Source organism: Mastomys coucha, unplaced genomic scaffold, assembly GCF_008632895.1.
Source record: "Mastomys coucha isolate ucsf_1 unplaced genomic scaffold, UCSF_Mcou_1 pScaffold21, whole genome shotgun sequence".
NCBI lineage: Eukaryota > Metazoa > Chordata > Mammalia > Rodentia > Muridae > Mastomys > Mastomys coucha.
The window spans coordinates 43,305,413-43,321,203 of record NW_022196904.1 but is presented as its reverse complement, the minus strand read 5'-3'; the positions used below and the strand labels follow the sequence as shown (position 1 = coordinate 43,321,203).

Here is a 15,791-nt window from a genome sequence, read left to right as displayed (position 1 = left end):
GTGGCAGAAGCAGGAACACCACTGGCTAGCCGGGAAGCTGCCGCCCGGAGTCAGAGCTGGTGTCTGATTATAAGATGGTGGGAATATGACCTCTTCTGACTTACTGTCCTGCAGAATAGGATTGAGAAGCTTTGAAGGCTTGGGATCTTCCTGCTTTTGTTCTTTTGCCAGCAGGGTGGGCTTAGTTCTGGGGACAAAGTAGCATTAGTCAGGGGTAATAAAAAGGATTTAACCCATGGTGGGGGTTGACAGCCAAATCTTTCCAGACTACAAACTAAGGGACTTGGTCTGGATGTTCTCTCGCCTTTTTGGAACACTTTCTTCTCCACAACTAACACCATGGGAAGATAAAAAGCTCCCTCTGCCGGCCATTTTACTCTGAAAGTGGGCCATTCCAAGCTGCAGTATGTCTCCATTTTCTTCTTGCTCATGTCCACTGAGAGATTGTGAGTGCTAGTCTTTACTTCCTTAAAGTGAGTCAAGATGATGTTAAGGAGGTGGGAGGGAAGAGAATGAGAGTTAGTCTGTCCCATTGCATCTGTCACCATCCAATATAGCAAAAGGCTAAACACTACCAAAGACACCACTGACAGAACCACAGGCACAGAATAGCCACGTCTTGACTGGAAACAGAAATAAATCCAAACACTAGCACTCATAGACTCTTGCCTTGAAAAATGGAACCAAGACAGATACAGAAGCAAACTTTGTGGAGGCCTCTCCTCTGGCCAACCAATTGGCAGGAACCTCATCTGCCCGGAATTCTGAGACGACAGGGAAGTCTCCCTGCCTCTCATGACCATAGCCATGAAGTGCTATTCTGCTCTCATGTTCTTCCTGCCAGCTCTCCCAACTACCACAGGCAATGTGGGACATCACTCTTTTACCTATGTCAGTTCTTGGCAGATGATAGGCAGAATCAGCTCTCCCATACTTTTGCCTTCAGAGATGTCTCACACAATCCCTCACTACCTGGGCCACCTCTGTTGTGCTATCCAGGTGAGGGGTAGGGTCCGATTTCCCCAGTGCTATAGCTGGTGAGCAGCAGGGCTATCTCTACCATGCTCATGACCCTGTAGACAGTCTTTACAACTACCAGAGGTGGCAAGGGACAGAGGACATCTCCTCTGTGCCCATAATATCCCATGGCAGAAGAGTACCAGGGTCAGCTCTCCTATACTCAGGGCCTTGGAGCTGGTTCGCCCACAACCTTGTCATCAGGGCCAGCTCCACTGTTCTGTTCAGCCTAAGTGTAAGGCCCACTTTACCAGAGTGCCATCTCCAGTGAGAAATGGGGCCAGCTCTCCACAGTACCAGACCCACTGAAGAGTGTGGCCAATTATGTGCAACCCTAGGACAACCACATTGTCCCCAGAAGCTGCCCAACCAGGGACATCCCCAGGTTCTTTAGTGGCAATATGAGCCACAGGCATAGACACTAATCCCTATCAGTGCATAGCCATGAACCGACACATAGCCCTCAGCAATAGTTTGGCCTGGGATCTCACAATGGCTCTAGGTAACGGGGCTGGCTACTCACAATAGGGCTACTCTTCTCCACCCTTAAGTGTCTAATGCCATCTCTCTTCATAATGCTCAAGTAGCTGCTCTTCTCCCATTTAACCACCATATACTGGCACATCATGGTGACTCCTAATGTAGGCTGGCCAAGTACCTAATGGGACCCAGGGTAAGCCTAGGCTGGGTAGCATGGCAGCAAGTAGGTGTCTACTGTCTCCCTATGTCAGGTGCCAGAGGGCAGCTCTGCGGGTGGCATGGCAGTCTGTAGGTCTTTGTCTGTCTTCCTCTTTGCTTGCTGCACTGTGTGGTGGTAGGAGGGGCTCTAGGTGCCTATTGCCTGTTCTTCCTTTGGATGGATGACAGGGGTGTGGGTGTATTTCCCAGCCCACACTGAGTAGCATGGTGGAACAGACAACTCTCTCTTCTTCCTTGTATTCTGTGCTGCTTGGATTTGATTTAATTCATTTTATGTGTGTCCTAGACCTAAGGGAGCTTGGACAACCATGTCAGACATCAAGATATAAAAGCAACATCATCTACATGACATCTCTTTGCTGATTGCCAGGAGGTTAGCTACATGGTTTTTAAACTAAAAAATAAATTTGACACCTATTTTTATATCTCTTAAAATGAAAGTTATATATCCTTCCCCTAGGAAGATAGAGGTTGCATTCAATCTAAAATATTTCACATACCACCATAAAGAGAGTTTACAGTTTGACTAGATGGATTACAAAGTCGGTGATAGAGAATTTTACTAGAAGTAATGACAGAAATATCTGTACATGACTGAGATGGACTCAAAGGAGAGAGGAAGAAATAAGAAAGTAGGGAGGAGAGAGAAGGTAAAGAGGAAGAGAGGAGGGAAGAGGGAGAGAGGAAGAAATGAGAAAGGGAAGCAGAGAGGGAGAAGAGAAGAAGAGAGGAGATAAGGAAGAGAGGGAAGAAGGAAAAGGAAAGAGAACAAAAAGAAAAGACCATTATTTGGTACTCATTTTATTTACTTTCTCTTCCCTAATCCCCAGTTATGCCATTAGTCTTATTAACTTCTGAGAGGCCTTTAGAGACTGTTGAGCAAAGAGAAACATTTGATTTTGAGGTGGAATAATTGTTGTTCTCCTTTTCAAAGCACTAAAGAACCTCTTTAAATTCAAGGCTTATGATGAATTCCTCTCATGGCTGGAGCCAAATCAAGAATTCTTACAACTGACACTGAATAAATCCCTCACTTCTAAACAATTTTCAGGCTTCAAGGAGAAGAGGAAAAACCAAACACATAGACATGAATTGATTCTTTTATTGCTGTTCTGAACTGATCCAGTGTTCATTTGATCCAAATTTAAATTCTGTTCTTTCTACTGCCTTTGAAACACCAGAGTGATTGTCAGTTTTTGCTTTGTTTTGTTTTTTCCTGTTATTGTATTGGGGCATTCTACTATGGAATACCGGAAGAATTTTGTGATAAAGACTTCATTTCTCATGCCTCATTGCAAGCTGGGTAGCCATGAGAGGTCTTTCCAGAAAAGTGGACTGTCAATAGTGATATTTTTTGGAGGGAGGGGGGTTCGGGTTTTCGAGACAGGGTTTCTCTGTGTAACCCTGGCTGTCCTGGAACTCACTCTGTAGACCAGGCTGGCTTCAAACTCAGAAATCCACCTGCCTCTGCCTCCCAGGTGCTAGGATTAAAGGCGTACACCACCACTACCCAGCTACTAGTGATGACCTTAACTTCACACCCTGCAAGCAACCAGTGCATGTCTGTAATGGAAGCCTCAGGAGTGGCATAGTGAAAGAAGACAATGGATGGTACAGAACCTGGAAGTCAGCATGCTGTGAGAAAGAAGTTCCGTGGCCAGAACACATATAACAAAGTCTTGAGCAAGACTAATGAGAGGAAGTGGCTTAATTTCAGTGGTCATACTGGCAATCAAGAAAATTAGGTAGACTAGAATGTGATTCCAGGCAGAGTCACCAGGATTAATTAATGGATTGGGAGGGAGACAAAGAAACAATGTAAATGAAGAATTATGCATAACTCCTAGAAACAGGTTTCTCCAACTAGGTGAACATAAGAGGTCCTTTCTTGACAAACCAAAAGCAAACCGAGACTCAGGCTTAACACATGGGCTACTCCCAGAAATTTGGCTGGCAAGTTAGAAACTCACTCATTTAACTAGTTTCAAGTCATATGTTCCCAGTTTGTGCTGGGAGGGGAAATTGATATCACAGGATCCTATTTCTTACAGTTCCATATGCACCTGGGATGGATGACCTCAACTTCTTCCTACTTGGCTTCATTTTTTTTGTAACTTTTTAATAGGACATGACAATTCAATTTTACTGAAACCACATAGAATCAGCTTGCTTCATTATTTATTTTCTTGTAGAAAAAAAAGTTGTGCTGATCAGGCTTTGAATGCTGCAACTTTAAAGTCCTATTTCTCTTTCTCCATATACACATGAGTAATGGATAGAGTGATTTTCTCATCTGCATGTCAGAACCCTGAATAAAATTACAGAAATGAGGTAGCCTCTTTTACAAGAAGAGTACTTGAAATCTGTAAGATTTTGACAGGTGTTGTCATTGGAAGAGATTGCATGGAACACGGGATTGAAAGGTGCAGAATGGACGTCTAAGACATGAGAATGAAATGAGCAGTATTGCAACTTTTAAAAGTCAACCTGTTGAAAGGATTTGAAAGAAAAAGAGAAAGAATGATAGTGGGCATCCTGAGGTGTTGTGAGACTGTGGTGTGCACTCTAAAGTCATTTGTAATATTAAAATATTTTATATGTAAAAAAAATTGTATACATTCCCAATTTTAAACATGAGAAGAAGGCAGAGCACTGTGAAATCTTGGGCAGTGATAAATGATTTAAGGGAAGGCTAAGCAATGTTGCTTTAGAAAAATCTATGTGCTTGACTAGTGAAATAGATATGTAAATAAAAATTTTGGTTTAAAGTTACTATAGAGTACAGTTTTGCTGGTTATAGTATGAAAAATTGTATAAATTGCTAAGTAGTATATTTTGGATATGATAGAAAAGGAATCAAGAATAAACCTTTCTTATATCCGCATCAACACTGGCAGAGTTAGACTGGTGACTGGTAGTTGATTATCTGAAAACATTTATTGAATAGGAGAGAAGGCCATCCTGTCAAACACACAAGCTTGCAGTAACTCTGACTGAAGAACTAGGTTTTTAATTTTTCAGTAATAGTTGCATATTAAAGTGATTTCTGTCATTATTAGCCCATCTAAAAGCTCAGATTTCCTTCTACCTTTATTTTAAGGCCAGGGTTGCAAATACAAATTAACTTATTTCTTGGCATGAAATAACAATTCCAGTTCTGGACATTGCCTGTTCTGTGATGTAAGTAAAGACAAGGTAGCTTCTAGCTATTATTTTCTTATTTATTTTTTAGGACATGATAGCAGACACCTGACTAACTGGTTGCAAATATCAAGTGATTGAATGTGTGTACAACAATTGCCCTGTACAGTTATGGGCAGAACTCCTTGTGAGAGCCTGCACACCTTCCAGCTGGGTCTTCTTCTCCTTCAGTCACACTTTATTTATCCCACTGACTTAAGGAAGAATGAAAGGTGTTTTAGTCCTCCATGATCTCTGCTTACTTCAAATCCATTTTATTTGAATACACAGATATTAAATTATTGATCCACTGGCAACTAATTGTTTGAGAATATGAAAATCACCTAATTTTTTGTCTTTGTTTTTCCATGTGTGAAGTATCTTTTGAAGCAAAAATGGAGTTTAAATCTCTGTAAAATTTCAGTATTGTTTCTCTTTCTGCATTTGCTTTTTCCTCGTGTGTTGTTGCTGTAATAGTTACTGCTACTCAATATTTAATATTTGAAAAAAAATCTCAGGGCTCTCAGGCAGCCAATCTGTCTTGACCAATATTTGATGTTTGCTTAATGAAATAACATGACTTTCGATGATCAAATCCATTAAAGATGCTTATATCTAAGATGAGTGAGATCATAAGCAAGAAAAGGTACACGGAGAAGTGAACTCGGAGTACTTATGAGTCAGGGTTGAACTAAGAAATCAGAATGTGTTTGATCAAAAGTCTTTCAGACATTTTTGGTGACACGATTTCATCCTGTATTTTGAAAATAGATCTTTTGTTAAAAATCTGAATTGCAAATATTTTTTTCTGCTTATAATGACATTTTTTTCTTTATAGTCAACTTTGATGTCAGGCTTTTAATACTTAGTGAATTCCTTTTCACCAATTTCAAAAGTATTTCGTGGGAGGTCTGAGAAGTTGAATTTGACAAGCATAAACTTGCATAAATGTTACTCTTTATTTAAAATGCTCAGTTGCAGCATTTTTGCATATTTCTAAGACTGCTGCTGGTAAGGCAGTGCTCAATGCTCATGCTTACAGATAATTGCTACAATCAGTTTTGAAAGACTCTCTTTCCCTCTTGAGTTAACTTGGGAATTCCTAAAAATCCTTAAACTTTCTATGCTACTTATATGTTGCTATGTGATAATGGAAAATTTTTACAAGAGTATTTATTTAAATCACTGTCCCTTCACTGAAAAGGGAAAGCAATGCATAGTAACTCCATCTCTCATTCTATTTCTTCCTGCACTCTGCCGAAATGGTAACAACAATAGTTATATTGAGGAAAAATTAAAGAAAGAGTAGAATTCAATATTAGTACCCAAACTAACAAGTGCTAACAACATTCTCAGTATTTAATACATTTAACCCTTTGTGAGGGACCTCACGAGCAGGTTGCAAATTGCAGGTTGTAACTGGCAAATGTTGTGACCCATGACTTGTTTTGTTTACCTAAAACAGCTTCCAAAATAGCTTCCATTTAATCAAGACTAGGACACTAGGTCCAGTTAATTACAGAAGGCAGCATCATATGTAGTGGGTTTGTCTGCTGTTGCTTATACTTATTAATATACTATGAATGCTAAATACTGGCTCCTCAGGATATGATTCCCCAGATGAGCAGTTCCTCACCTACTCAAAGTGATGCCATGCGAACCTTCTCCCCAATTTAACTGGTCAAAAAAGGCTAGAGCTTGTTATTGGGCAGTGGAGGAAGAAAAGTGGGACTTCAGGTTCAATGAGGTGGTTGCAGGAAGAGAGATGGGGGAAAATAGAAGGATGGAGGAGGAAGAAGTCACTATGAACCAGAACCAGATGGACAGGAGAAACAGCAAGTAACGAATATCTTCTCTAGTGATAGCAGGAACATAATGAGAGGTATCAAGTGGAAGCCAGAATCTCAACACTCATTCTTATGCAAAGGTATCATTGAAAGTTTCTTTGTCATTATTAATATTTCCATTGGGCTTTAAACAAACAGGAGCATCAAATCCTGTGGTTCAGTCCTTCTACTGGCTACTCAACACATTACATTCTTCTATGGCCCATAAAGTACTTTTTAAAAAATAATTAATTAATTAATTAATTAATTTGGTCACTTTAAATGCCAATGTGAGCCCCCCCTTCTCTCAGAACCTCACACAGATCCATTACCCATCCCTCCTCTCCTTCTCTACTGAGAAGAGGGACCCTTCACAAACACATCTAGCCATTGCAAGTCTAGGTGCATCCTCTCCCACTGAGGCCAGACAAGTTGTCCCAGCTAAGAGAATGGGTTTCACAAGCAACAGATTCAGGGACAGCCCCTGCTTCAGTTGTTCAGGAATTGCATGAAGTCCAAGCTTCACTTCTACTACATATGTGCAAAGAACCTAGGTCCAGCCCATGTTCCTTCTTTGGTTGAGAGTTCAGATTCTGAGAGCCCCTAAGGGTTCGGGTTAGTAGTTTGGTTTTTCTTTACAGCCCCTCTCTTCCTCAGATCCTTCAGATCTTCTTCAACTCTTCCACAAGACTCTCTGAGCTCCATCTAATGTTTGGCTATGGGTTTTTGTATTGGTTGCCATTGGCTGTTGTGTAGAGCCTCACAGAGGAAAGTTATACTAGGTTCCTGTCTGCAAGGATAACAGAGTATTTTTAATATAGTCAGGGATTGGCTCTTGCTTATGGAGTGGGTCTCAATTTGAGCCAGTCATTGGTTGGCCATTCCCTCTGTCTCTGGTCTTTCTTTGTCCCTGCACATCTTGTAGGCAGGACACATTTTGGGTAGAAGGTTTTGTATGTGGGTTACTGTCCTTATCCCTTCTCAGGGTGACCTTCCTGGATACAGGAGGTAGCCAGTTTAGGATCCATATCCCCATTCATAGGTACCATAAATAGAGTCTCCCCCATAGCACTCTGGGGCCTTGCCAAACTATCCTAGATCTCAAGCTCATAAAGAACTTTTTTTTTATATATCAAGGAGTCAAATGTATGAGAACCCAAGCTCTGTAGGGAAAGGACCTGGATGCTGAGCATGGTCTGACAGACCAATGGCTTCAAATAAGGGCAGAAGAAGGATGAACATGCAATCTCTTAGAGATTCTCATCCCTGAAAATGTTTTTCTACTATACTATACTACTATGTTAAAAATGAACTAAATTTGTGAAAATTATTTTTGGCACCTGCTTTGCTTATTCAGTAAAAATTCATTATTACTGAAACTATATTAGCTTCACCCATATCACCAGGGGTGTGGTAAGGTGACCTCTCAGTTATTGCTTCAAGTGAAATATAGTTTCAAGTAACAAACAGTCTCTGTTTGGCTGAAAAAGAGACAGACTAAGAAAAGAGGGTAGTGAAAGAAAGAGAAAGGAAGAAAGGGCTGTTGCGAGAAAACAAAGCATGAGAGGTAAGGAAGAAGGAAGAGGAAAACTAAGATTCTCAAAGATAATGAGAAGGTGCGTTTAGTCATGATACACTTTGGTGTCTAAGACACAGTCATGTGTTTCCTAACTGTCATTTGTAGACGTGTTCTGGAATACTTCTGTCAAGGAGTGTGGTATGAATCGATTGGGTTCACAGTAGTGAATTTTAGATTCAGTTGTGGAGATGTCACAAAACCTGGGGATAAATAGAGATTACAATGCCTGGGCATCAAGGGGAAGCTCTATGTTTAGCAAACACTAGATCTACAGTTTTTCACAGCAGCATGGGAAAGTAGAAAACATCTGTGCTCTAATCATCACTAGAAGGCCCAGCAATAACTAAAATGAATATTGGTGAATATATCAATACCAATAAAACATAATTTAAGAATCTTGCCCAAGCAATGTTTTAGGTTTGATTATGCCAACACCTCTATTCCCCTCATATAATGTTCTTATTTAAAAACAAGATTCTTATTGATCCTCTGAGTACCCACCACCCACCCAAATTGGTAGGAGTTCTTACTGCATTCATTTTTGTCCATTTCCTTAAGTACATTTGTGTATCTAGGCAAGCAGTGACAAATACAGCTGTCAATACAGTCTTCACATGTTGTATCATTGTGACAAGGCTTTTACCAATAAAGAGGCATCAAGATTTCCCAGTGTGTCCCTGTGAATCCATTGTGCAGTCACAGTTATAGTTATTTTCTCCATCCACACATCATCAACCTCCGTGGAGACATGGCTGATTGGCACATTCTTCAAAGTTGAGTTCAAAGAGGTCTCCAAGGAATTCAGATGCATAATTAACATACATAAGCCCCAAGAGCATCTTGTTTTCCTCCTTCAACTACCTTGGAACCTTAGGCTATGTTTGTGTATGTCAGCCTGTATTCACAGAAAAGAGCCTATGAGGACTTTCCTCTGAGAGATTCCACCCTAAAGCTGACCAGGCAGATGAAGAGACTCAGAGCCAAATACTAGATCAAGCACTGGAAGTCTTGTAGATGAGTTGGAGGAAGAACTGAGGAACTTGGCAGGCATAGGGATGCCACAAGAAGACCAGCAGAGTCAACTAACCTGTACCCTTGAGAGTTCCCAGAGACTGTACCACCAAGCAAGGAGCACAAAAGGGCTGTAATTAGGCCAACTGCACATATGTAGCAAATGTGTAGCTTGGTCCTCATGTGGGTCCCCCAACTACTAGAGCAGGGGCTTATCCTGACTTTGTTATCTGACCTCAATGGATACGAATGTTCCTAGTTGTGCAGTGAGTTGAAGTTTCAGGATGGTTTGGTACAGGAGTCGGGAGGTAGGAGGTGGGGGGTGGGGTGGGGTGGGTTGGGGGGTGGGGACAGGATGCTCCTCATTCTCTAAGGTAAAGAGGAAGAGAGGGGGCATTTGAGGGAGAACTGGGAGGAGAGGAAGAGTTGTGATAGGGATGTAAAGTGAATGAATGAATGAATAAACAAACAAACAAACAAACAAACAAACAAAAGTAAATGGACAAAAAAGCAGTTAGGAAGGCAGGTGGACTTTCCAACTCCCTTTCTTACTTTCTTACAAGAGGAAATCACAGTGTATTAGAAAAAAATCAAAAAAATCAACAGGATTCCTAAGCATTTTGAAAGAGTAGGCAGGGGACAGTCATTTGTCATCTATAGCTGATGATATAAAACATAATCCTAGTTGGGTCCATTTTCATGTGTATTAAGTTGTCTTCTTCCCTTGGTAAATACACATTTTTGAGAGCACAGTTGCTGTTTTCTGAAGTCTCAGGAGAAAACTCATGCAGGGGAGTAATAAAATCAATGCATGGTACATGCCACAGGTCGCAAAATAGAGATGGTAGAATCAGATGCAGACTCAGGAAATATGCTTACATCAGAAGAAGGCAAAGATAGCCCCAATTCTGACTCTCAGAATTACTAGTTTGTAGGGTTATGTGGTCTCCCATCTGCTCCACCACAGGGTTCTGCTGCTCAAGGAAGAAGGACGCAGGAAGCTGATTACACTTATCACATGCTATCATTGGTGTTGAGTTTTAGGGAAACCCCACAACATTGCTCCAGAGTGGGGAAGCGCAGTCTAAAATCGCAAGACAGCGGGAGATGGTTTGGGATCCCTGTGCCTAGGATGAGGCCAGGGCCTTCTGGTTCTGAGGCTCTCTGACACCTAGGTGCAGCTGGATGTCACTCAGAGCTGAGAATGGAGTGGGGGCCTGCGGACTGGATCTAGCCCTGGGCCAAGGGGGAAAAAGAGGGAGCTCCTGCAGGTCTCTTGGAGAGTTCTTGGCTCAGCAGGCAGCAGTCTTGGACTTGGTGGAGGTGGCTGCCATGGGTAGGGGAGGTCAGAGAGGCCATCTATAAGAGATTAGATGGTGGCTCTATAGGCAAAGGCCTTCTCCATGGCTCCCCACAGCAGATCCCAATGAAACGAAGCAGGCCATGGTTTTAAGTGATTTATTGTCAAGGCAGAAAGTAGATGAGTAAAACCCTGTACCCCACTACTCAGGGATTTAATACCCTTTTCAGGGAGGAATGTCTGTGAATGAAAGATTATTGGCTAAGCCATTCAGGCCTTTAGGTACCTCATTAAAATGGAGATTTGTCTTGAGCCATGTCCTCTACCTGTGGCTTGGAGGCATTGTCCTTATGTGACTGAAGGCCACAAATATATGGGGAGCTGTAGCTAGTGACAGGGACCTCGCCTATGGTCCCTTCGGGGTCACTGGGTCTTCAAGCGTTAGCTCAACCAGGAACCAAGCTACCCCTCAAGGTTCTGCAGTAGTTTATATTGCAATATTAATTCTTTCTTTTTATCTCTAATTTAATTTATAAAAGTATAACACTATTTATACTTGACAGAATTTTAGGGTGGAATAAATTTATACATTTAGATTTATGGAGAAGAAAGTCTTATAGAACAAATGTTCAATAAATAAACAGAAATATTGGAAGAAAATTGAGTTTTGAAATGTCACAGAGTATGGATCAAAGGATCAAGGTGAGATGACATAATCTGTCTGGATACTTGGAAGCATTGTGTGAAATGATTCCCAGGTTGCCTTTCCCATGTCACTTTGATTTAACTATTTGCGAAATTATTGCCCAAGTTGGTAGTTGAATGAAGCCTCAAAAAGTCTCAAAAGAGAGGGCATTCTTCATTGGTGTGTGACAATCAAGCATTTGATCTCTCTCTCTCTCTCTCTCTCTCTCTCTCTCTCTCTCTCTCTCTCTCTCTCTCTCTCTCTCTCTCTCTCTCTTTCTCTCTCTCTCTCCCTCTCCCTCTCCCTCTCTCCCTCTTTCTCTCTTTCTGTGTGTGTGTGTATCTCCTTTTCTCTCTCTCTCCCTCCCCACCTCTGTGTGTGTGTGTGTGTGTGTGTGTGTTTTGAAAGAGGGTGAAGGGGTTTTAGGTACAAAATTTAGCATCCCATGAAAAGCCTGCTCAGAGCACAGACAGGATAGGGCTTGCCCAAGTGACTATCTCTAGAAGAGGAATCATGATATATCACAGTGAAGTGCAATGAAGTTGGCCCATAGTCACATTAACTACTTGCATCTCTCAGGTATCATCTTCCTGTTTCCTGATGGATATAAATCTCTGTCATAAAACTAACTAGAAAAGATCCAGGAAAAAAATCACCTCTTTTCACATGAGACTGACAAAAAGCTAATAGTGTGACTTCTGTTAAACAAAACTATTTGTATTTTCACAGCATCTATTCCTCAGCCACAGTCTCTTTAAAAAACAAATCACATCCTTACATGAAACAGCTTCATGTAGCATTAGATAAATGAAGCTTAGTCAATTGTCTATAGGAGGAATTCTCTACTAACCTACTACTTTTAAAGTTAAGTTCACATCAAATTTTACTGTTATGATTTGGTGTTTGAATTTTCTTCCTCCTCCCCTACTTTGTCTCCTTCTTCCCATCTTGTTCTGTTTCTTTTCTTTTTTCTCCTTTTCTGCCTCTCCATCCTCCTTCTCCTTTTTCTCCTCTTCTCGCTGTCTTAGTTAGGGTTTCTATGGCCGTGAAGAGACACCATGACCATAGCAAATCTTATAAAAGAAAACATTGACTTGGGGCTGGCTTACAATTTAGAGCTTAAGTTCACTATCTTCATGGCAAGACGCATGGCAGTATGTAGGCAGACATGGTACAGGAGAGGTAGGTGAGCATATTCCATCTGCATTCACAGGCATCAAGAAGTGAATGAGGCACAGTGTCTCCAACAAGGTTATACCAAGTTCAACAAAACTATACCTCCTAATAAGGCCACTCTCTAGAGGCCTATGGAGGACATATTCCCTCAAGCTACCACATTCCACTCCCTAGTCTCCATAAGCTTATAGTCATATACTATTGCAAAATGTATTTAGTTCAATGTTAAATGTCCCCATAGTCTATAACAATCTCAAACTTGTGTAAAAGTCCAAAGTTAAAAGTTTCGTCTGAGACTTATGCAATCTCTTAACAAGTTATAATAGCACAGAATATACATTACAATTCCAAAAGGGAACATAAGGAGGAATTAATACAAATGTTTAAAAGTAGGTCAACTTGAAAGACAAATTAACATGAAGGCACATAAACACAGAGAGAGAGAGAGAGACAGAGAGACAGAGAGAGAGATAGATATATATGCAGATAGATATAACACAATGATTTAACTCTATCCTCAACAGGAAATTTATAATTCTTTACCATCTCCAAATTTGACTGCATTCATAGTTATAACACCTCAGTACTAGACTTTCTCAATCTTTATTAGGCAGGGAGCTGAGTGATATAGATCAGTAGATAGCATTAGCAGCATTACAAATGGTAAAGATGGAAAAAGACTACTAAAGTAGAGAAAGATGACTATCAGAATAATCGTTGATTTCAGAATGTATGTTAAAATCTGGATAGCAAGGCAATCTCAGCTCACTCAGATCTCTTAGGTCTAACTAAAGAATATAGGCCTTGAGGCAGTTGTACTGGGTGTTCTTAACCAACTCTCAACCAAAAGTGACTAAGGGTGTTGGCTAAGGGAAAGTCACAGGAGCTTAAGTGTGCTGTAATATGGCATCACAGTTGAGAGAGAGAGAGAGAGAGAGAGAGAGAGAGAGAGAGAGAGAGAGAGAGAGAGAGACTAAAGCTACTGTTCAGTTCCCTTTCTCCTTCTGAACAGCCTAGAACTCCATTCATAAAATATTTTCTTCCACAGTAGTCCGGTCTTCCCATATGAATAAGAGCAGTCAAGTTAATTTCCCACTGGTGCACTCATCACCCAGTGATTTTAGATTCTGTCAAATTTATAACACTAACAATCACAAGAGCCATTTAATTTGTCCAAGAACATCCACTGGTTTGCGAGTTTACTCCTTTTCAAAAACATGTCTAATGTTCTACATTGGAACAGCCTCACTTTTGAGGCAATATTCTTTGTGTTGAAATAAATGTTCTTGAATCTCTATCTCTCCAAGTTTTTCCTGTCCTCCCTACCAAGTAGTTCATCAGTCTAGTATTAATCCCAAAAAGACTTATAAGTGTCCCCTGTCTTTTATTAATTTTGTATTCTTGAAAATTACATACCCTTGACAGTATCTTTAACTTCACTGACCAGTTAGCTTCCTCTGAGAGTTCTCACTGAGGATGCAAAGAATGTCACACTCCATTACTAATATACAGAGGGGATATAATAAATGGCTTTGCACAGAGGTGTCACCTTAAACTATGGTATTCAACTTATTATTATGTTCATCTTGTTAAAAAATTTTACAGCATCTAGCAATAGGGTTTTTTATTTTTGAAGGGGATATTGTTTGCTCAATTGTTCTGTGCTAAGGCCCTGCTCTGAAGCCCTATCTGGATATAAATTCAGTGTGAGTTTCATATTAGCTTTAGTTATGTAGCTCTCCTGACTTAGCCTCCTGAATATTGGGATTAAAAACGTGTGTTACTATGTCTGGCTTCACATTAGGAAAACAAACTTATCTGTCCAATACTTTCTTCATGTATCCCACTATCCTCTCTACAACCCCACTGAACTCACCTTTTCTAACATAAGAACAGCCTCAGGAAAGAGACTAGCAGGTGTGTTCACATAAATATGTCACACGCTTTTCTTTATTTATAGCTATGAATAGACTTTGGTACAATATCAGAATTTCAATGGGTGAAATTTCAAACTACAGAAAAGCAATGGGTAGCCTTATTAAACACAGTGGTACTCCTTTTGCGTTATTGAATGCACTGCAGATATTGACAACTCCTGCATCCTGGTACTTTGTTACTGTGAATGAGCTGGACATAAGACTACAGAAAATAGAAAATAGTACTGTACAAGTATTCTGGACATTAGATGCTTCTGCTGACTTCACCTGATCATCTCCAAGTAAGACTGGAGGTCCAGGATGTTATGCAGATTTTAAGAAACTATATAAATTTAAAAATTTTTAATATAAAAATAAAGATAAGAAAGATTTTAATTTCTAAATAGGCATGACTTGCTGAGACTCAGAGTATTTTACTTATAAGAGATTTACTTAACATTGTTAGTTGCTAGAGAAATTACAACCTCTGTCATTAAGCAATAATTATTTAATAAATTGTGTGATGATACTACATGTAAGAATGACAAGAATTAATTACCAAACATTCTAACATTGGTCAAAATTAGAGTTTTTAGAAATTTGTATATATTTTGACAGTTTATATTTATGTGATCACTTTATTTGAAGCAATTTAATGAATTAATAATACACGTCTTTGGATCAGCAGTTTTAGTCCTTCAATGTGCCCATGGGCAATAATGTCAATCTGCTAAAAGGAAATGAGCAAAAATATTACAAATGTCTCAAATTCAGATAGTTGAAGTGTCAACATTTGTATGTTAATTTACAAAGTAAGCTTGATTAGGCAATAAATACAATGGTTATATCAATAAATGTTGCAGTTGGTGCCATTAAGTAAAAGAATCCTAACATTATGGTGAGAAGTAGTTAGATGGAATACCAGAGAATAAAAGCTGATCATAAATAATCTTGTTTATATTGTGTTTTGAAGTAGAGAAACAAGGGTCAGGAAGATGACAGAATCCATAAAGTTGTTTTCTTTAAAGCAATGTATAAAATTTAATCTAAAATAATCTTATAAATTATTATTATAATTTAAGAAAATATAAACTTCTGAATTGTATTCCCCAAACCATGAAAAAAGCCAAGTATAGTGGCACACATGTATAATCCTAGAGTTTGGGAGGTATAAACAAGATGATTCCTAGAGCTCACTGGTTTCTGGGCAAACTGAATCAGCAAGTTCCAAGTTTAGTGAAGTCCCTTGTCTCAAAGTCTTTGGCTGAAAGACTAAAATGGAGAGTGGTTGAGGCAGACATGTGTAAATGTAACTTTTATTCACTAGGTATAATTGTTGACTTGGAGGTTTAGTCCTGAAAAAGATCACCATTTCTAGCTCTTTTTGAACTCTGCCTAGTTA

General features: G+C 39.8%; 1 long non-coding RNA gene across 1 annotated transcript; it reads left to right on the top strand.

Annotated features, from left to right (window-relative positions):
* The first annotated feature begins 1,585 nt into the window (after window positions 1–1,585).
* On the top strand, window positions 1,586–2,880 carry LOC116100533. Its single transcript, XR_004122615.1, has 3 exons — window positions 1,586–1,690; window positions 2,003–2,089; window positions 2,651–2,880. It is a non-coding gene; the product is annotated as an uncharacterized LOC116100533 (long non-coding RNA).
* Window positions 2,881–15,791: the final 12,911 nt, after the last annotated feature.